We start from the raw sequence: 23,510 nt of genomic DNA, 5'->3' as shown, positions 1-23,510 counted from the left end.
TAACCAGGCTACGCAAGTCCGGCCGGTCCGATGGCACCTCCAGAGTTCCCGTTGCAGGTGGAAATCTGTGCCTACCTTCTAGCGCTTGTGTGTTGCGGTCCTCCCCTGCTGCGCTTACGGGATAGTCCCCACAACTGTTGTGTCTGTTTCTCGTGTTCCCTCACAACTCGATTCTGATGTTCTTCTTCTTGTTGCATTGACCTCGTTTCTCACTCAGCACAATAAACCTCGCTTCTTGTCCTTTCTTGGGGTACCGCCGCTATATCGTGCAGGCGCGGTCCCGTAACGTTCTCTCTGTTTGCTAGGCCTCTGTCAGGATCCCACCCCTGACAGGGACCCCGATGAATCTTCCCCTACAACAACTTCTGCCACAAGGTGTTGCCTGGTTCCAACCCAGTCAGCTTTCTGATCTAACTTCCTATCTAACCCCCAGTTTTACCAGACTGTGAGGAGTGGCCTAATGCATAGTACCCTTAGCTCCCCCTGGAGGCCAGACTGTGAAATGTATTGGTGTATGTGATACCTGGTCAGATGAACTCCTTCAGTGCCATCAGACGTACCATAGCCCCCCTTAGTGGCGGAGCAACAGTACTACAACGACCAGGACTCTGGGGCGCTGCAGGATGACCTCTCATTGGAGGTCGGGGTCACATGCTCAGGTCCTGAAGCAGTTACTATTGGACCACTAGGAAGGTCCTTGAGAGCTTCCTCTATAAAAGGTTTGCATGGCCGCACGGCCATGCGCTAGTATCAACCTATGTTAATGTGTGAATGAGCTTAGCTACCTCGTGGTCTGTGTCAACATGTGCTCAGGGTCAGCTGTAAGCCATTAGAATTTCGGCACCTCCGAAGAGGAGTTTCTGTGTATGAATTCAGGGCTGGCGTATAGCCACTAGAATTCCGGCACCTCCAGAGAGGAGTTTGAGTGTATGAAATCAGGGCTGGCGTATAGCCACTAGAATTCCGGCACCTCTGGAGAGGAGGTGTTTGAGTGCTGTTGCTGACTGCACGACCACCGTATGCTACCTGCTCCATTTGTGAGCTTTGATCCCCTGTGAGGTTAACAGGGCACAGCGTCTTCTTTAATCCCGGCGACTCTGTGAAGTAACAGAGTTCGCTCCTTTACTGACCGGGTGACAGAACCCGTGTCTATTCAGTCGTAGTGCCGCCATATAGTGCCACCATATAATAGTGCCGCCATTTAGTAGCAGCAGGTTCCACTCCTGCACGGTGGACCCCGGGCTGCGAATGCACCTATTCTATCTCAATATTTACTCGGTGCGTTCCGCTAGCCTTAACACTAAGGGACCTTTTTAAATGCTTAGGAAGCCTTTGCAGGTGTTTTTGTTAATTATTCTAATGTACTGAGATAATGACTTGTGGATTTTCATTGGCTGTAAGCCATAATCATCAACATTAACAGAAATAAACACTTGAAATAGATCACTCTGTTTGTAATGACTCTATATAATATATGAGTTTATATGAGTTTTACTTTTTGTCTTGAACAACTTAAATAAATGAACTTTTTGATGATATTCTAATTTTGTGGGAAGCACCAGTATTTTATAGAAAAAATAATTATTTTTGCATCGCTTTATTCTGAAAGCTATAACTTTTTTATTTTACTGCTGATGGAGCTGTCTGGCAGCTTGTTTTTTGCAGGACAAGATGACATTTTCAACTATGCCATTTTTATTTACAGCTGTCTTTTTTATTGTGTTTTATTGCACTTTTTGTTCGGTGGTATGATGGTAAAGCATTGTTTTTTTGCCTCCTTTTTTATTTATTTTACGGTGTGCACTAAAGAAGTTAACTAGTGGGACAGTTTTATAGAGCGGGCCGTTATAGGCATGGCAATACCAAATATGTGTATGTTTATTGCTTTTTCTTATTTACATAAATTAATGTATTTATTGGAAAAATATGTTTATGTTTAAACTTTTTTACATTGTCCCTGAATCGGACATTACTATATTATATCAGATCGCTGATCTGACACTCTGCACTGCAGAATATCAGATCAGGATCTGACAGGCAGGGTAGGAGGTATGCCTCACAAGCCACCTTCCCTGCAGCACCCGAAAGGACCACGTGGCCATCTTGGTGCTGGGGGTCTCCATGCTAGTACTGCTGTTTGTGGGAACGCACCTCCCGCAGAGCAATATTAGTACGGCCATGTCGGGAAGGGGTTAAAAAACAGCCAACATACTGACACAAAAAACGGACGTGTGAAAGGCACATGAGGGCATCAGCATTTTGAGTGGTACTTATAATAGCTGACCACTAGGTGTTCAGTGTGTCACAGCCCCACTAATCTGATATTGATAACATCAATATCTTGTGCATCAATATCTTGTGACTGGATATCTTACTAAATAATGCCATAATCACATCAGTTACAAATAAACTGTATTCGGTAAAATCTCTTTCAGCGGACCTTTCTCTCTGAGGATCCAAACAGAATTAAAAACTTTGGACAGATGAGTAAAACTCCCTACTTTTAAACTAACAATAATTTGCAACACTATAAGTTGTTACTGTCAACTGTGTTAACCAGTTGTGGCCTTGAAACACAATTATGATCAGATCCTAGATATATAATAGATGTAGATAAATAATTTTACATTGAAATAAACATAAGAGTACTTACAGCAACCCTTTCAGTGGTCTCTTGTTTCTCCAGTGTTCTTCTACGTTCTGTTTTAAAGATTTGTGCAATATATGAGGTGGCAAAAGTTCCTTATTTTTCTAGTGTCATGCAACATGTGTTGTGAAATACAGAGCTGATAAAGAAAAAAATAAAGAGGGAATGTTACCACCATAATTCACGCATCCTGATTAGTAATGAGGGAGAGTGCTGTTCACTACTCGTTACTCGCTCGATCAACAGTGTGCTCGTGATGCTCGTTAGTCGGCGACGGCGAGTATTTTTTCAGTGTTCAATGTCCCATGTTTACCGCTTTTTATACACCCAATGAACATGTGGGAATTGTCTGCCAGTCACTGTAACGCTGTAGCCATCTTGGTATTCGCATTACTCTAATTGGCTGGCCGCATAGTGTCATCAGGTCTATCTATGACCCGTGACGTCATGCTCGGCACACTGTACCCTGTACACAGGCAGCATAGGGAGAGGTGCTGATGAGAGAGGGACAGAATTGTCGCTGCATATTAGCCAGGGATTCAACCACAGTTATATTACTGTGAAATATAACGACAGCCCTTCTTAGTGCTAATTATAATAAATAGTAATACTGCTGTAAGCAGCACTTAGGGAGAGATTGTGCTGAAGGGATTGTGTAGGACAAGATACGATAAATTGTACGTCCTTCATGCTGCAGCCTGCAACTGATATCAAAATCCCTTCTCAGGGCTAATATTCTTTTTGCTCTTAATCCTGCAAATTGTTCTGATCAGGAAAATATTCTACACCATTTTAACTTTGGCAGTGATGTGTGTTAGGGCTGGCGGAACGCACCAAGTAAATATAAATGTTATTATTGGTGCGTTCGCAGCCCGGGGTCCACCGTGCTGGAGGAGAACCTGCTGCTAGCAAATGGCACTATATGGTATGGCGGTATAAGTGAGCTCTGTTACTTCACAGAGTCACCGTGATAGAAAAGCACTGTGTCCTGTTAAGCTCACAGGAGTACACAGCTAACTGCTGAGCTGATAGCAGTCAGTGGTCATGCAGTCAGAGAAGCACACAAACAATTCCTCCAGAGGTGCCGTTTTTTTAGTGGCTTATTTCAGCCGGGCCCTGAATACATGCAAACAAACTCCTCACCGGAGATGCCGGTATTCTAGTGGCTTATTTCAGCCGAGCCCTCACCACAAGCATACATGACCACACTAACGCAAAACTCATAACAAAGATTGATACTAGCGCATGGCTGTGCGGCCATGCAAACCTTTTATAGTTGCAGCAACTTCAGGACCTTCCTAGAGGACCAATGGGAGTTGCTTCAGGACCTGAGCGTGTGACCCCTGACCTCCAATGAGAGGTCTTCCTTTGGGCATGCTCAGAAGGGAGAAGGCAGGACTTAGTCCGAGAAGCGAGTCCTCGCTGCTGACCTGTACTCGCTATAATGGCAGAACCTGGAAAAACAGCAGTAGCCAGACGCAGAGTATCTGCCTGAGCCAGACGCTGGGACCGTCGTTTCTGCTGAGCAGGCTCCACTGCAGCTGGAGAAGAATGGGAGACCGCAGCAGAGATGGCTTGAGATTCCACCTGTGCAGAGGCAGGAACTCGAGCCCTAACAGTGTGTCAAAATCATACAGACAGACTTTGTTGGATCTCAATGGCATTTCTATATTGATACCGCATTCTCATACATCCATCTGAATTAGTAAAATTTGCCTGGCATTGTAATACAACATTTTTTTTTTTAGCTGTGAAATTTTATCCCGCACTTATCATGCTTGTTATGATCCGGTGACCTTGGAGCCGCATGAAACTTTCTCAGAAGTAGATGGAACCTATACTGACCGCAAACCCTAAACTGACACCGCAACTAGAAGTAGCCGTGGGGTGTACCTAACAATCCTAGACACCTCGACACAGCCGGAGGACTAAATACCCCTATAGATGGAAATGGGAATCCTATCTTGCCTCAGAGCAGAAGCCCAAAGGATAGGCAGCCCCCCACAAATATTGACTGTGAGTATTAGAGGAAAGACACACACAGGCAGAAAACAGGGTTTAGCAAAAGAGGCCACTCTAGCTAAATAGAAAAGGATAGGACAGAATGCTAAGCGGTCAGTATTAAAACCCTGAAATTATCCACAGCAGATAATACAAAAATTCCACATCTAACTAAAGACATGGAACGTATATCTGCATCTCCTGAGAATCCAACTTGACTGGAAAAATCCTGACACAGTCTAAGCTGGACAAGAAAATACAATGAATAGCACTGATCTGTAAAGCACACAGCATGTGTGCTGCAGAAACAAAAACCAGACACTTATCTTTGCTGATTTGGTAGCAGGGCAGGAGGACCAGACTGAGATCAAAAACTTCCAAGAACAATGGACAACTGGCAAGGACTAATGAATCCAGCAACCTTAAATACCCCAGTCAGCACTGCAATCAGCAGGGACACCTGCCCAGGATTGCAAGCCAGGGACAACTGCATTACCACCAACAACCACCGGAGGGAACCCAAGAGCAGAATTCACAACACATGCTATAGTTGGGCCTCAAAACCCCGGCAAAAAATTGTTTGTTAAATATATTGCATTTCTATATTTATGCTGCAGCCTCATACCTTCATCTCAATTAGGCAAATTTTGCTGGTATTGTAATACTGACCTTTTTTGAGCACTGAAATGTTATACCGCATTTATCATGCTTCCGATTGGCCTCAAAATCCCCAAAAAGAAATCATTTGTTAAAAAAATCACATTGCTATATTGATACACCCAGTTTTAGGAATAAAGGAGGGCCTTATACACATTCTGTTCAAATTGTCATGTATTGGTACTTCTAGATGCATAAAGGCTGTGCATTTTTGGGGATTGTACACCAAGGAAATGAGCTCCAGACCACAGGATAGTCCATGGGTGAGCAATATAATAGTGATAAGGGTATGTGCACACGGTGAGTAAAATTTCTGCACCATTTCTGCATCTCTCGGCAGTCGGCGAAAATCGCCCATGTCTACCAGCCTAAATGGCAACATTTCCATGGCAAGTAACTTGGAAATGTGCCCATTTAGCAATTGGAACTGTGGGTGGGTGGCTGGGAACTTTCCTTTTTTTTTGCCAAGGCCTGGGGTAGGGACAGCTGAACCCTGGGCTCCGACAAGGATTTGGAAGTCCCTGATGATGGTAAAACAAACAAGGCAGCACACTGTAGCGCCAAAACATGCAAACATGAAACATGAAAGTTGAACTGCATTACTGCACTAGAAATATGAAAAAATGAGAGCGTTTAGCGCATAAATTGGCCAATTTAAGTGTCATCATACCCTATATTAATAAATTGAGCTTTTAAATATGAAGTTTCTTCTAAAAAGTCCCATGGATTAGTGCAGTTGCAGTGTAATCTGGTAAATTGGCCTTTGAGCATATTAGTCAACCAAGTTGTTAGATGATGACTAGTTTTAGCAATATAGCTATTTGAATCCATTGGTTTAAGGTAGCATTTGATGAAGATGGCATGGTTCTATATAAAAATATTCAGATTAAGAAAATTAATAGTACAGTAAGTGGGGCTAAATTTGAGAAAAAAATGATTTGAATTTATCTTGTCAAAAAAGCACAAAAGAGATTCTTCACAGTTTTACTTTATCTGTGAATATTTCTGTGAGGTATAAAAGTGAGCAAAAAGCTTTTAAAAATTTTGCAGGCATTTATTTCTCAGACATATAGTGTTACATGGTCTGAACATTTCTGTGATATATAAAACTGAGAAAAAGCAATTAAACAGTTTTTGAGGTAATGGACCTGCTGCGATTAAAACACCTGTGGCTAAGAGGCGGAGTGTTCAGTCAGAAGGCAAATGAATACAAATTTCAAAAAAACTGACCGTCACATCCAAACATAGAATAAGTGTGAACAGGTGCTGAACCTAGAGTCACCAACTCGTATACAGTCAAATAAATAAGGCAGCACACTGCGGCGCTAAAACATGCAAACATGAAACATGAAAATTGAACTGCATTACTGCACTAGAAATATGAAAACATGAGAGCATTTAGCGCATAAGTTGGTCAATTTATGTGTACCTGGTAGCCACATTAGGGCATCTCTCGTATACCAGGTCCTACACTTTCCTTGCCTCGCTGAGAATAAACATCATCATCTGAATGGGTACCTGTGAAACCTCTTCTTAGACTAAAATTCTCTCTCTCTGAGGAGGGGTAATGGACCTGTTGCAGTTCAACTTTCATGTTTCATGTTTGCATGTTTTTGTGCTACAATGTTCTGCCTTGTTTGTTTGTGTATGAGTTGGTGACTCTAGGTTCAGCACCTGTTCACACTTGATCTATGTTTGGATGTGACGGTCAGTTTTTTGAAATTTGTATTTACTAGCCTTCTGACTGAGCACTCCGCCTCTTAGCCACAGGTGTTTTAATCGCAGCAGGTCCATTACCCCTCCACAGAGAGAGAGAAACCTAGTCTAAGAAGAGGTTTCACAGGTTCACAGGTACCCATTTAGATGAAGACGTTTATTCTCAGCGAGGAAAGGAAAGTGTAGGACCTGGTATACGAGAGATGCCGTAAAGTGGCTACCAGGTACACGTAAATTGGCTAATTTATGCGCTAAATGCTCTTATTTTTTCATATTTCTAGTGCAGTAATGCAGTTCAACTTTCATGTTTCATGTTTGCATGTTTTGGCGCTACAGTGTGCTGCCTTGTTTGTTTGACTGTGTACGAGTTGGTGACTCTAGGTTCAGCACCTGTTCACACTTGATCTATGTTTGGATGTGATGGTCAGTTTTTTGAAATTTGAAACCTGATGATGGTAAGTCAGAATGTACAAAAATAGGTGCAGGGCAGGAGGCATCTACGCCAGTGTTTTGGACAGGGGATTGGGAAGCAGGGGAAGAGGCAGTGGTGTCACCTGATGGCACCAATCGTGGACTTAAGCATTCTACCCACTGAGTTGGGTGCTTAAATGACATGTGCCTGATCATGCTGTTGCTGGTTGGGTTCTTAGTGGTCAGACCCTTGCTGATCTTTGCATGGAACAGGTTGCAAATGGCCATTTTGTTTGTCTCAGAACTCTCATTAAAAAAATCCCAGACTGGGGAACACCACTGCCTAATCCTGTCTACTTTGTTGCTGCTGATATATCACCAATGCACACCCTATTGCTCCTAACTATGTGACTCAACAACAAGACTAAGTTGCAACTGTGTTTCATCATCATACACCTCCTCCTTATCCCAAATTTGTCACTCCCCACTGTCATGTTCTTGTGGCCATGGCTGCTCTAAGTTTTGGGCATCAATAAACAGCTTGTTGTCCTGTCCCTCTTGGTATAGGACCATGTGGAAGTCTGTGTGGTGCTTCCAAGCCTGCTGGAAGCATTATCTGCTATCAAACCAATCATCTGTGTGCACTGCTTTGGCTTCAGAAGTGGTGTACCATGCCTCCCTGCAAAGTGGGACAGGAACCTGTGTGTCACGGATGGGCAGGTTTCTTGTGCTCCAGCAACAGGCACCTGCCCCACGTCCTCGTCATCTGCAAGCACCATCATCAGCACTACCACTTCCCCTTCCCTTAATGCATGCCTTACACATTTTTCAATTACTTTGTCTCTTGAAACCATGCTTATTTTTAAGAAAAGAAAAATATTGATCACCTGCAGCAATCAAAGCAGTTTTTGTGAGTTTATTCCACCATTATGTAACAGAAAGAATGCAAAAGTGTATGGATGACAAATAAAATTCCATCAAAAAATGTTTAATTGCTTTTTCTCAGTTGTTTATATCACAGAAATGTTCAGACCACGTAACACTATATGTCTGAGAAATAAATGCCCGCAAAATTTTTAAAAGCTTTTGCTCACTTTTATACCTCACATAAATATTCACAGATAAAGTAAAACTGTGAAAAATCTCTTTTGTGCTTTTTTGACAAGATAAATTCAAATCATTTTTTTTCTCAAATTTAGCCCCACTTACTGTACTATTAATTTTCTTAATCTCAATATTTTTATATAGAACCATTCCATCTTCACCAAATGCTATCTTAAAAACCAATGGATTCAAATAGCTATATTGCTAAACTAGTCGTCATCTAACAACTTGGTTGACTAATATTCTCAAAGGCCAAATTACCAGATTACACTGCAACTGCACTGATCCATGGGACTTTTTAGAAGAGACTTCATATTTAAAAGCTCAATTTATTAATAAAGGGTATGATGAGGACCAGCTAAATGTTGTGATTTAGGAGACTTTATCTATTCCTAGGGAAAATTTGATTTAAAAACTTGCATGCATTCAAGAAACATACGTCTCACTAAAATAACAGCTAGCAACTATTCCTATAATCACATAGTATAATGTGCAAACTAGCCCTTTCAAACACATTTTCACAAAATTCTGTCTGATACTTAAGCAAGATACCCTTCTTGGGGAATCCCTACCTGACCGTCCCAAATTCATCTTTCGAAAGGCTAAAAATATAGTAAACTTGATAGCCCCAACAGTTAAAAACCCAGTTGGTGTCAGACAAACAGGGGATCTCTTATTTGTAATCACATTGGACGCAACAACTTGGGCAAATTTTCAAATACTGTTTTTATTAACTGTGGTTTTTGCTGTGGCTGTAGACATGTCTCCAACATCCATAGAAAGCCCTGCAATGGGATTAACATGTCCACAGAGACGTATACTTTATTAGGGGCCATTTTACCTGCCATACTAATGGCATTATTTATGCCATCATTTGCCCCTGTGGGAAAATTTATGTAGGCTGTACAATAAGAAGGCTTCAAGAGTGGATAAGAGAACATGTGTATAACATCAAAAGGGGTTTTAATGGCCATCCCCACTCTCAACGTTTTATTATTAAACACCACTGTTTTTTTAAGAGAGCTATGTTCCTGGGTCTGGAGAATATTGTTAGGAATTGGAGGTGAGGCAGTTATATGGCATGTATGTCAAGGAAGGAATCCAAATGCATTTTTAAATTGAATATTCTTACATCAAATGGCTTCAGCAAATGATATAGAACTTTTTGCCTTTAACTAAACCTTTATATAGTACTTGAAGTGTGGTCCTTTGTCTCTGAATTCTGAATTTAGCTCCTCTGTTTTTTTTTGTGTTCAGGCATGCCACTGGATGGGACTGCCTGTTCGCTACATTGCAGCTCCACTTGCTTTTTTATTTTGCAAAGGACCTTTGTACACCCGCCGAGCTCGACTCTTCTTTGAAGTGGATGAAACTAAAAACTTTGCTGGACTACAAAGCGGTGAATTGGGTAATTACCTACTTCATTACTGTATAGTGTTTTTACTATGTTTATTGAGTTTTTTTAACTTGTAACCAGATACATATTGGCACATATGCTATGATGGCAGGGTGGGCAAATTAGGTTGATCTCCATACTTCCATTTTTATAAATCACCTATTTGCACTGTTGGGACATTTGTTGGGAATCTATCTCAGGCAAAACTAACAGGTCAAGCAAATTCTTATACTCTCTTGCTGATAATTTTATCTTCCAAAAGGTAGGAGATAAAATAAGGGGATCTGCTACCTTGGATCTAATCCTTATAAACAGGGAGGAAATGGTTGAGGAGCTAAGAGTGGCTGGGACTAGGGTTGAGCGAAACGGGTCGGCAATTTTCAGAAGTCGCCGACTTTTGGCAAAGTCGGGTTTCATGAAACCCGACCCGACCCCTGTGTGGGGTCGGCCATGAAGTCGGCGATCTTCTGAATCTGGAATCGGAATTCCGATACCGATTCCCGATATGTTTAAGATATCGGGAATTGGTATCGGAATTCAGATTTAAGTGTAAAATAAAGAATTAAAATAAAAAATATCGCTATACTTACCCTCTGACGGGCCCTGGTACTAACCGGGAACCTTCCTTCCTTAGAATCAGCCTTCCAGGACCTTGCGGTGACGTCGCGGTGACGTCGCGGCTTGTGATTGGTCGCGCGGCCGCCCATGTGACCGCTCGCGTGACCAATCACAAGCCGCGACGTCACCGTGACATCACCGAAGGTCCTGGAAGGGCTGATTCTTAGGAAGGAAGGCTGCTGGAACGAAGCCGAGGGTGAGTATATTCCTATTAGGTATATACTCACCCTCGGACACGCCCTGCTTCTTTCCGGCAGCCTTCCTTCCTAAGAATCAGCCCTTCCAGGACCTTCGGTGACGTCACGGTGACGTCACGGTGACGTCGCGGCTTGTGATTGGTCGCGCGAGCGGTCACATGGGCGGCCGCGCGACCAATCACAAGCAGCGACGTCACCGTGACATCACCGCAAGGTCCTGGAAGGCTGATTCTAAGGAAGGAAGGTTCCCGGTTAGTACCAGGGCCCGTCAGAGGGTAAGTATAGCGATATTTTTTATTTTAATTCTTTATTTTACACTTAAATATGGATCCCAGGGCCTGAAGGAGAGTTTCCGCTCCTTCAGACCCTGGGAACCATTGGAAACCCAATGCACTGCATTGGGTTTCGAGTTTCGGCCGACCCCGACCCCGACTTTTTTATAGGATCGGCCGATTTCACTCAACCCGACTTTTGAAAAAGTCGGGTTTCGTGAAACCCGACCCGATCCTATAAAAGTAAAGGTCGCTCAACCCTAGCTGGGACACTAGGAAGAAGCGACCATGCTATTTTAGAATTTTGGATAACTAGAGGAGGAAGAACTGTGAAGACTCAGACATCAAGATTAGATTTCAGAAAGGCAGATTTAAAGGGACTTCAAAAGAGAATGGCTTGATATCCTTAAGGACAAAAATGTCCAGGAAAGATGGGAAATCTTGAGAAATGAGATTCTCAAAGCACAATCATTAACAATTCCAAAAAGAAGGAAGAATAGGAAGCATTTAAGGAAACCAGGATGGATGAACACAGAACTTAAACACATGCTAAAAAGGAAGAAAGAAATGTTTATCAAATGGAAAGAGGGAGGCATATCAAAAGCAGAATATAATGCTTTCTGCAGAACCTGCAGGGCATGAATCAGATTATCTAAAGCTGACAATGAATTAAGGCTTGCAAGAGACATCAAAAGCAAGAAAAAAGGATTTTGGGGATATGTCAAAAGTAAAAGAAAAGTCAAAGATGCTATAGGATTTTTACAGGATGAAAATGATGAAATGGTAAGAAAGGATGTTGAGAAGGCCGAATTTTTAAATTCCTGTTTTGCATCTGTTTTCTCTCAGAAAGGAAATGTAACATCAACTGATTTTTACTCTCCTAGTAAGGGAATTAAAGAATCCAGGATATTTATAAACAGAAAGATAGTGAGGAAACACTTAGCTAACATAAATTAATTCAAGTCTCCAGGTCCATATGAATTACACCCCTGAGTACTGAAGGAGATAGCAGAAGAAATTTTTGAACCACTCCCCATAATTTTTGAAAATTCTTGGAGAACAGAAGAAGTCCCAGAAGACTGGAGAAGAGCAAATGTTGTTCCTATCTTCAAAAAGGGGAAGAAGGTGGACCAAGGGAACTATAGGCCAGTGAGTCTGACATCTATACCAGGAAAGATCTTTGAACAAATTATTAAACAACATGTATGTAAGTACCTGGATAAGAACGAAGTAATTAAACAGAGTCAGCATGGGTTTGTAACTAATAAGTCATGTCAGAGTAACTTAATTTCCTTCTATTACAGAATCACTGACTGGGTGGATCAGGGAAATGCTGTAGATATAGTATATCTTGACTTCAGCAAAACATTTGACAAAGTATCTCACACAATCCTTATTGAAAAAATGACAAAGTATAGAATGGACAAGGCAACTGTTAGGTGAATTCATAACTGGCTTAGTGATCGGACCCAAAGAGTGGTCGTAAATGGCTGCACATCCAGTTGGAAGAATGTCTCAAGTGGGGTACCACAGGGCTCTGTCCTAGGCCCTGTATTGTTCAACATCTTTATTAATGATTTAGATGAAGGAATTGAGGGTAAACTGATTAAAATTGCTGATGACACAAAGCTAAGAGGGATAGCTAATACTAGAGAAGAGAGAGAGAAGATCCAAAAATATATAAAAAAACTGGAGCAGTAGGCAGCAACTAACAGAATGTATTTTAACAGGGAAAAATGCAAAGCACTACATCTGGGCAATAAAAATGAAAAACATACAGTATACAGAATGGGAGGAATAGGGCTAAGCAACAGCACATGTGAAAAAGACTTGGGTATACTAATAGATCACAAACTGAACAACTAGAAGAAGCCGTGGGGTGTGCCTGACCCGTCCTAGACACCTTGACACAGCCGAAGGACTAAATACCCCTATAGGTGGAAATGGGAATTCTATCTTGCCTCAGAGCACAGCCCCCAAAGGATAGGCAGCCCCCACAAATATTGACTGTGAGTGTAAGAGGAAAGACACAAGCAGGCAGAAAAACAGAATTTAGCAAAAGAGGCACTTCTAGCTAAATAGAAAAGGATAGGACAGAATTCTAAGCGGTCAGTATTAAAATCCTAAAAATATCCACAGCAGAAAATACAAATATACTACATCTAACTAAAGACATAGCAAGTATATCTGCAACTCCTGAGAATCCAGCATGACTGAAAAATCCACACAAAGTCTAAGCTGGACAAAAGACAAATGAATTGCACTGAATTACAAGTACACTGCATGTGTGCACAGAGACAAAAAAACAGACACTTATCTTAGCTGAATTGGCAGCAGAGCATGAGGAAGCAGAGAGAGAAGCAATTCCTCCAAGAACAATGGACAACTGGCACTGACTAATGAATCCAGCAGCCCTAAATACCCCAGTCAGGCCTGCAATCAGCAAGGACACCTGAGCAGGATAGCAAGCCAGGGACAGCTGCAATACCACCAACAACCACCGGAGGGAACCCAAGAACAGAATTCACAACAGTACCCCCCCTTGAGGAGGGGGCACCGAACCCTCACCAGAGCCCCCAGGCCGATCAGGACGAGCCAGATGAAAGGCACGGACCAAATCAGTAGCATGGACATCAGAGGCAAAAACCCAAGAATTATCCTCCTGGCCATAACCCTTCCATTTGACAAGGTACTGAAGCCTCTGCCTCGAAAGGCGAGAATCCAAAATCTTCTCGACCACATACTCCAACTCCCCATCAACCAACACAGGAGCAGGAGGATCAACAGAGGGAACAACGGGCACCACATATTTCCACAATAAAGATCTATGGAAAACATTATGGATGGCAAAAGAGGCCGGAAGGGCCAATGTTGTGAATTTACCTTTTGGCTCCCTCTAGTGGCTACTAGTGTTTTTACTCTGGGTATGTCTATCATCCCTTGTATGCTCACCTGGGTCGTTAGGTCAGGGGTGTTGCTATATTAGCTCCCTGGACCTTCAGTTCAATGACTGGCAACGTTGATATCAGAGCTAATCTGTAGTGCTCTTGTCTACTGATCCTGGTTCCTGCTTGATTAAGCTAAGTCTGCTTTCTTGCTTTTTGCTATTGTTTTTGCTTGCATTTTTGTCCAGCTTGTACATAATCTGTATCCTATCCTTGCTGGAAGCTCTAGGGAGGCTGGAGTTCTCCCCCCGGGCCGTTAGACGGTTCGAGGGTTCTTGAATCTCCAGTGTGGATTTTTGTAGGGTTTTTGTTGACCATATAAGTTATCTTACTACATTCTGCTATTAGTGAGTGGGCCTCTCTTTGCTAAACCTAGTTCATCTCTGTGTTTGTCATTTCCTCTTACCTCACCGTTATTATTTGTGGGGGGCTTGTATCCAACTTTTGGGGTCTATTCTCTGGAGGCAAGAGAGGTCTTTGTTTTCCTCTTCTAGGGGTAGTTAGTCCTCCGGCTGGCGCGAGACATCTAGCGACCAACGTAGGCATGTTCCCCGGCTACTTCTAGTGTTGGCGTTAGGAGTAGATATATGGTCAACCCAGTTACCACTGCCCTATGAGCTGGATTTTTGTACTTCGCAGACTTGCTGATATCTCTGAGACCCTCGCCATTGGGGTCATAACAGTTTGCCAGGCCAGTATTAAATGTTAAATGCATTGCAGAAGCGGGATTATAAGAAAGAAAGTTCTGAGTTTTTTTTTCTCTCTCTCATTTTTTTTTCTTTTCCCCTTTACCTCTGAGTGGCTTGTGATTGCTGCAGACATGAATGTCCAGACCTTGATTACAAGTGTGGACCAGCTTGCTGCTCGTGGGCAGGGCATACAAGATTATGTTACCAGAAATCCTATGTCAGAACCTAAGATACCGATTCCTGAACTGTTTTCCGGAGACCGATTTAAGTTTAGAAATTTCAGGAATAATTGTAAATTGTTTTTGTCCCTGAGACCCTGTTCCTCTGGAGACTCCGCTCAGCAAGTGAAAATTGTTATTTCTTTTTTACGGGGCGACCCTCAGGATTGGGCTTTCTCGCTGGCGCCAGGAGATCCAGCATTGGCTGATATTGATGCGTTTTTTCTGGCGCTCGGTTTGCTTTATGAGGAACCCAATCTTGAGATTCAGGCAGAAAAAGCCTTGCTGGCTATGTCTCAGGGCCAGGACGAGGCTGAAGTGTATTGCCAAAAATTTCGGAAATGGTCCGTGCTGACCCAGTGGAACGAGTGCGCATTGGCTGCAAATTTTAGAAATGTGTCACGCTGCTGCCGCCTCTCGCCGCCTCTTCCCATACTTACTTGTCCTCGGCGGCGCGGCGCGGTTGTTCCTCTGCAGCGTCCTCCTCTCAGCGCTCTCTCTCTCCTTCTGCTGGTCGGCTTGTGCGCACGCGCGCCAGGTTCAATTCCGCGCGTGCGCACTTCTAAAACCTCTTCCTATGCCCCCGGCTCTGTCCTCTCTATCACCCTGGAGGACTTTCACCCGGAGGTAATGCGCAGCGCTCCTATTTATATCCGCCTCTTCCTTTCTCCTGTGCCTTTGGTCGTTTGTGCTACATTTTGCCCTAGGCCCCTCTGCGTTCCTGTGTTCAGTGCTTGTCTCCTGATTCTTTGTTTTCTCTCCCTTCGTCCAGTGCTCTGCTCGTTCCTGTGTTCCTGTGTTCCTGTCCAGTTCCTGCCTGTCTGCCAGCTCTCCCGTCCGTCCTGTGCCCTGCTAGTTCCTGTGTTCCTGTCCAGTGCCTGCCTGTCTGCCAGCTCTTCCGTCCGTCCAGTGCCCTGCCCGTTCCTGTGTACCTGCCCAGTACCTGCCTGTCTTCCAGCCCCTCCGTCCGTCTGCGCTCTACTCATTCCTGTGTTCCAGTCTGTTCCAGCCCGTCTTCGTCCACGGTACCCTGTTTGTCCGTTACCTGTGTTTCTTGCCCCGTATTCGCCAGTCCTTCTACCCGGCTCGTTCCAGTAATTCCTGTTCAGTCCTAAGCCTGCCTCCTCGCCCTCAGTATCTTCCTTGGTATTCTAGTTCGTCTCTGTGTCCTAGGCTCCCCTTAGTTACCTTTCCCGGTCCCTACTCTCTAGCCTCTGTCTCCTTCTCCAGCTAGGAATATCTTCCTTTATCTTGGTCCCCCAGCTCCCGTGACAGTAGTCCCTCTCGGGCCTGTCCCTAACTCTCCCTGTATAGGGGGAGGTCCATCTGGTCCACTCGCCCGTGAGGGGTTCGCTGTCACGGTCCAGAGGGTCCACTCCTTTTGCTCTATAGAACGTCACAGTACCAAAGGTCATGGACCCCGCTGGTGTCTCGGCCACTCAGAAAGAGTTGCTTTTTTTGCGAGAGAATCAAACCAGGATCATGTCCTTTCTAAAAAGTTTGGAGTCTCGCCTAGCAGCTTTACAATCTTCGGATCCCGGCAATGCCTCTCAGTTGGCTGCTCTTCAACAGGAGCTCAGCCAACAACGGGACACTCAGTCCCATATTTTGAGTTTCATGGCTTCTGTGGATGCTCGTCTCTTGTCCCTCCAGGGAGCCACTTCTGCTCCTATTTTGGCATCTGCGCCGCAGCCTTCACCCCGCCTTGCCAGGCCTCCTCGGTATAGTGGAGACCCAAAGTCTTGCCGTGGCTTCTTAAATCAATGCCAATTACACTTTGAGTTGTCTCCACTACTCTATCCCACTGATCGAGCTAAAGTAGCCTTTGTGGTGTCCCATTTGGAGGGCGAGGCTTTGGCCTGGGTCAATCCTCTCTGGGAGCGAGACGATCCCTTGGTCACCCAACTTAATTCCTTCTTTGATGCCTTTCGCAAGGTATTTGATGAGCCTGGTCGGTTGGTTTGTACCACTGAGTCTCTTTTCAATCTCCACCAGGGTACTCTCTCCGTAGCTCAATACGCCATTCGTTTCCGGACGTTGGCCTCTGATTTAGGCTGGAACAACGAGGCTTTGGTTGGCGCGTTTTGGCGTGGCTTGTCCTCTCGGATTAAAGATGAGCTTGCAGGACGAGACACTCCCACCATCTTAGATGACCTCATCTCCTTGGCAATACGGATAGACTTGCGTTTTCAGGAGCGCTCTCGTGAGGTTGTCAGGGAGAGAAAACCTCTCCGTCCGTCTACTGCCACACGAGGTGCTTTTTTCCCTCATGCTGCCACGTCTGCTCCTACAGCTTTACCTGAACCTATGCAGGTTGATCGTCTCAAGCCTGCCGAGCAACGTCGCAAGGAGAGACTTGCTCAAGGTCTTTGTTTTTATTGCGGCAGTGCCTCCCATCTCCTGCGTTCCTGTCCTTCAAAGCCGGGAAACGCCTCTACCTAGGTCAGGTAAGAGAGGTCTCCCTAGGTACATGCAAATCCTCTCTACCCTTGATTCTGTCTATTATTTTGCATTTGGGTTCTTGTAAATTTTCTTCTGAAGCCTATATTGACTCTGGAGCGGCTGGGAATTTTATTCAACTTGAGCTAGTCAACAAACTTGGAATTCCTGTTAGGTCCTTGGAGACTCCTAGACAAATAGCTTCTGTCGATGGTCGGCCATTACAGGAGACCGTCAACCTGGTCACGGAGGAGGTTGATTTTCAGATTGGAGCTCTACATCGAGAGAAATTGGTTTTCTTTGTCTTACCCTCTCTGTCTCATCCGTTTCTTTTGGGGCTTCCCTGGCTCAGAGACCATGAACCCACTCTGGACTGGCGTACTGGGGATGTTTTACGGTGGGGACAGTCGTGTCAAAATAGATGTCTACTCTCCATCAAACCTACAAATGTCCTCCGGCCCACTGAAGTCTCTGGGGATATACCGTTGGTCTATCGTTCCTTTTCTGACGTTTTTAACAAGAAAGAGGCGGAAGTTTTACCACCACATCGTCCCTACGACTGCCCCATCGATTTGGTTCCTGGTTCCTCTCCCCCGAGAGGTCGTATTTATCCTCTATCTCCTACTGAGACGCAAGCCATGTCCGAGTATGTCCAGGAGAATCTTGCCAGAGGCTTCATCCGTAAGTCTACCTCCCCTGCTGGAGCAGGTTTTTTCTTCGTTAAGAAGAAGGATGGTTCTCTACGTCCCTGCATTGACTACCGTGGCCTCAATAGTATCACAATCAAGAATAAATATCCTCTCCCTCTTATTTCCGAACTTTTTGACCGCCTACGAGGGGCACGAATTTTTACCAAGTTGGATCTCAGAGGAGCCTATAACTTGATTCGTATCCGTTCGGGAGATGAGTGGAAGACAGCGTTCAACACCAGAGATGGCCATTACGAATATTTGGTCATGCCGTTCGGCTTATGTAATGCACCAGCAGTTTTCCAGGAACTAGTGAATGATGTCTTTCGGGACTTGCTGTACTCCTGTGTCGTTGTATACTTGGATGATATTCTCGTATTCTCACCAGATCTGTCTTCCCATAGGAGAGATGTCCGGCAAGTACTTCTGCGTCTGAGGGAGAATCGACTTTACGCGAAACTTGAGAAGTGTGTCTTTGAGCAGTCATCTTTACCCTTCTTGGGTTTCATCATTTCTGATGCTGGTTTGCGTATGGATCCAGAGAAAGTTTCTGCGGTTCTCAATTGGCCGCGTCCTCTCGGAGTTAAGGCTATTCAACGATTTCTGGGATTCGCAAATTACTACCGGCAATTCATTCCTCATTTTTCCTCGTTATCTGCTCCCATCTCTGCCATGATTCGTAAGGGTGCTAATCCTCATTTATGGCCCCCGGAGGCTGAAGAGGCTTTCCATAACCTCAAGCAAGCTTTTTCCTCCGCTCCTGTTCTTCAACGTCCTGTAGCCAACAAACCTTTCGTCCTGGAGGTAGATGCCTCTGCCATCGGAGCTGGAGCTGTGCTCTCTCAAAGATCCTCTTCTGGTCATCTTGTACCCTGTGGCTTTTTCTCCAAGATTTTCTCTTCCTCTGAGAAGAATTATTCCATCGGAGATAAGGAACTTTTGGCCATCAGATTGGCATTGGAAGAGTGGCGGCATCTTCTAGAGGGCGCCCTACATCGTTTTGTGATCTACACAGATCACAAGAATTTGGCTTACATTCGTTCTGCTCATAGATTAAATCCCCGACAGGCCAGGTGGGCCTTGTTCTTCGCCCGGTTCGACTTTGAGCTTCGTTTTCAGCCTGGTCATAAGAACTCTAGAGCCGACGCCCTGTCTAGGTCATTTCTGTCGGAAGACGTTGAGGAGGAGCCTACTCACATCATCGATCCGGCCAGAGTCATCACGGTAGCTCCAGTTTCTCTCTCTCCTCTGCCATCAGGGAGGACGTTCGTCGCCAAGAGAGATAGAAAACGCATCCTCCTTTGGGGTCATGCCTCCAAACTAGCCGGACATGCTGGTTTCAAAAAGACTTTGCATTTGATTTCTCGCCACTATTGGTGGTCTACTTTGTCTAAAGATGTCCGAAGTTACGTTGCCTCTTGCCCTTCCTGTGCCAAGAATAAAATTCCTAGACATTTGCCTTCCGGGCTTCTACATCCTCTACCGATACCTTCTTCTCCGTGGCAACATTTGTCGATGGATTTCATCACTGATCTGCCTAGCTCTTCTGGCTGTACCGTTATTTTTGTGGTCATGGATCGCTTCTCAAAAATGGCTCATTTTATCGCTCTCCCTGGTCTACCTTCTGCTCCCGAATTGGCGAAGATTTTCATTCATCATATTTTTCGCGCTCACGGTCTACCTCAACATATTGTTTCTGATCGAGGAGTTAAGTTTACCGCCCGATTCTGGAGATCCCTTTGTAAGTCTATGAACATTTCCCTGGACTTCTCTTCATCTTATCATCCTCAGTCCAACGGCCAAGTGGAACGTACTAACCAGACTTTGGTGACGTATCTCCGTCATTTTTCTAATGCCCATCAGAATGATTGGGTGGACTTACTACCGTGGGCCGAATTTTCTTACAATAATCATCCCAGTGAAGCGTCCAACAAGTCTCCATTTTTCATCGTTAATGGTCAACATCCTGGTCTTCCTCTACCGGTTCCTCCTGTCTCGGCCGTACCTGCAGCAGATCTTCTGTCTAGTGAGTTCTCCAGGATTTGGCAGGAGACCAAGTCCGCTCTTGAGTCAGCTCAACTTAGGATGAAGAGACATGCCGATAAAAGACGTCTGGATTCTCCTATATTTCATCCCGGGGATAAAGTCTGGCTTTCTTCCAAATTTGTTCGTCTTAAAATCCCTTCTCATAAGCTGGGTCCCCGCTATATAGGTCCGTTTGAGGTGTTAACACGCATTAATGATGTTTCTTATAAGCTTAAGTTGCCCGTCTCTCTCCGCATTCCCAACGCCTTTCATGTGTCTCTCCTCAAGCCTGTAATTTTTAATCAGTTTCATCCTTCTACTCTTTCCTCCCCTTCTCCTGTTTCCACAGATAACGTCTTTGAGGTAAAAGACATTCTTGCCGTTAAAAAACTGAGAGGTAAAAATTTATTTCTGGTTGATTGGAAGGGGTTTGGGCCCGAGGAGAGGTCCTGGGAACCCTTGGAGAACATTCAGGCTCCTCGAATTCTGGCTAGATTCTGGTCCAATCTTAAAAAAGGGGGGCGTAAAGGCGGGGATACTGTCACGCTGCTGCCGCCTCTCGCCGCCTCTTCCCATACTTACTTGTCCTCGGCGGCGCGGCGCGGTTGTTCCTCTGCAGCGTCCTCCTCTCAGCGCTCTCTCTCTCCTTCTGCTGGTCGGCTTGTGCGCACGCGCGCCAGGTTCAATTCCGCGCGTGCGCACTTCTAAAACCTCTTCCTATGCCCCCGGCTCTGTCCTCTCTATCACCCTGGAGGACTTTCACCCGGAGGTAATGCGCAGCGCTCCTATTTATATCCGCCTCTTCCTTTCTCCTGTGCCTTTGGTCGTTTGTGCTACATTTTGCCCTAGGCCCCTCTGCGTTCCTGTGTTCAGTGCTTGTCTCCTGATTCTTTGTTTTCTCTCCCTTCGTCCAGTGCTCTGCTCGTTCCTGTGTTCCTGTCCAGTTCCTGCCTGTCTGCCAGCTCTCCCGTCCGTCCTGTGCCCTGCTCGTTCCTGTGTTCCTGTCCAGTGCCTGCCTGTCTGCCAGCTCTTCCGTCCGTCCAGTGCCCTGCCCGTTCCTGTGTACCTGCCCAGTACCTGCCTGTCTTCCAGCCCCTCCGTCCGTCTGCGCTCTACTCATTCCTGTGTTCCAGTCTGTTCCAGCCCGTCTTCGTCCACGGTACCCTGTTTGTCCGTTACCTGTGTTTCTTGCCCCGTATTCGCCAGTCCTTCTACCCGGCTCGTTCCAGTAATTCCTGTTCAGTCCTAAGCCTGCCTCCTCGCCCTCAGTATCTTCCTTGGTATTCTAGTTCGTCTCTGTGTCCTAGGCTCCCCTTAGTTACCTTTCCCGGTCCCTACTCTCTAGCCTCTGTCTCCTTCTCCAGCTAGGAATATCTTCCTTTATCTTGGTCCCCCAGCTCCCGTGACAGTAGTCCCTCTCGGGCCTGTCCCTAACTCTCCCTGTATAGGGGGAGGTCCATCTGGTCCACTCGCCCGTGAGGGGTTCGCTGTCACGGTCCAGAGGGTCCACTCCTTTTGCTCTATAGAACGTCACAAAATGGTCTTTCTGAAGCCATTAAGAATGTGATGGTGGGTTTTCCCATTCCCACAGGTCTGAATGATTCTATGGCCCTGGCTATTCAAATCGACCGGCGGTTGCGGGAGCGCAAAATCGCAAATTCCCTCATGGTGTTGTCTGAACAGGCACCTGAATTAATGCAATGTGATAGAATCCTGACTAGAAATGAGCAGAAAATTCATAGACGCCAGAATGGCTTGTGTTACTACTGTGGTGATTCTACACATGTTATCTCAGCATGCTCTAAACGTCTTACTAAGGTTGTTAGTCCGGTCGTCATTGGTAATTTGCAACCTAAATTTATTCTATCTGTAACTTTGATTTGCTCACTGTCATCATATCCTGTCATGGCGTTTGTGGACTCAGGTGCGGCCCTGAGCCTTATGGATCTGTCATTTGCCAAGCGCTGCGGATTTGTTCTTGAGCCATTGGAAAATCCTATCCCTCTTAGGGGTATTGATTCTACGCCATTGGCAAAAAATAAACCGCAGTTTTGGACACAGGTTACCATGTGCATGACTCCCGAACATCGGGAGGTAATACGTTTTCTTGTTCTGCATAAAATGCATGATTTGGTTGTTTTGGGTTTGCCATGGTTACAGACCCATAATCCAGTCTTGGACTGGAAGGCTATGTCAGTGTCAAGTTGGGGCTGCCATGGAATTCATGGAGATTCCCTGCCCTTGTCTATTGCTTCTTCTACGCCTTCGGAAGTTCCGGCGTATTTGTCTGATTATCAGGATGTCTTCAGCGAGTCTAAGTCCAGTGCACTGCCTCCTCATAGGGAATGTGACTGTGCAATAGATTTGATCCCTGGCAGTAAGTTTCCTAAGGGGAGACTGTTTAATCTGTCGGTACCTGAACATACCGCGATGCGTTCATATATCAAGGAGTCTCTTGAGAAGGGGCATATACGTCCTTCTTCTTCCCCTCTTGGTGCGGGATTCTTTTTTGTGGCCAAAAAGGACGGATCTTTGAGGCCTTGTATTGACTATCGGCTTTTAAATAAGATCACTGTCAAATTTCAGTATCCTTTGCCGTTGTTGTCTGATTTGTTTGCCCGGATTAAAGGTGCCAAGTGGTTCACCAAGATAGACCTTCGTGGTGCGTACAACCTTGTGCGCATTAGGCAGGGCGATGAATGGAAAACCGCATTCAATACGCCCGAAGGTCATTTTGAGTACTTGGTGATGCCATTTGGGCTCTCTAATGCACCTTCAGTTTTTCAGTCCTTCATGCATGATATTTTCCGGAAGTATCTGGATAAATTTTTGATTGTTTATCTGGATGATATTCTGGTTTTTTCTGATGATTGGGACTTGCATGTGGAGCAGGTCAGGATGGTTTTTGAGATTTTGCGTGAAAATTCTTTGTTTGTAAAAGGCTCAAAGTGTCTCTTTGGTGTACAGAAGGTTCCCTTTTTGGGGTTCATTTTTTCCCCTTCTGCTGTGGAGATGGATCCAGTCAAGGTCCGAGCTATTCATGATTGGACTCAACCCTCGTCAGTTAAGAGTCTTCAGAAGTTCTTGGGTTTTGCTAACTTCTATCGTCGTTTTATCGCAAATTTCTCTAGCGTTGTTAAACCGCTGACGGATATGACCAAGAAAGGCTCTGATGTGGCTAACTGGGCTCCTGCTGCCGTGGAGGCGTTCCAGGAGTTGAAACGCCGGTTTACTTCGGCGCCTGTTTTGTGCCAGCCTGATGTCTCACTTCCCTTTCAGGTTGAGGTGGATGCTTCGGAGATTGGGGCAGGGGCCGTTTTGTCGCAGAGAGGCCCTGGTTGCTCTACTATGAGACCTTGTGCCTTTTTCTCTAGGAAGTTTTCGCCGGCAGAGCGAAATTATGATGTGGGCAATCGGGAGTTATTGGCCATGAAGTGGGCATTTGAGGAGTGGCGTCATTGGCTCGAGGGTGCTAAGCATCGGGTG

The 23,510-nt window shown here is 45.1% G+C and overlaps 1 protein-coding gene across 2 annotated transcripts in view; it reads right to left on the bottom strand.

Annotated features, from left to right (window-relative positions):
* Positions 1 to 2,710, bottom strand: part of LOC143793979 (immunoglobulin superfamily member 1-like) — a 197,164-nt gene extending 194,454 nt beyond the window's left edge. Inside the window, exon 1 of one of the 2 annotated variants that reach the window (XM_077280899.1) lies at positions 2,654 to 2,710. The gene's annotated coding sequence lies outside the window, so the exon portion shown is untranslated. The remainder of the gene's footprint in view (positions 1 to 2,653) is intronic. The other variant, XM_077280898.1, reaches the window with a different exon arrangement.
* Positions 2,711 to 23,510: the final 20,800 nt, after the last annotated feature.

The sequence above is a fragment of the Ranitomeya variabilis genome, chromosome 1 (genome assembly GCF_051348905.1).
Source record: "Ranitomeya variabilis isolate aRanVar5 chromosome 1, aRanVar5.hap1, whole genome shotgun sequence".
NCBI classification, from domain to species: Eukaryota; Metazoa; Chordata; class Amphibia; order Anura; family Dendrobatidae; genus Ranitomeya; species Ranitomeya variabilis.
Note: the sequence above shows the minus strand (reverse complement) of the source record. Positions and strands in the feature narration are given on the sequence as shown.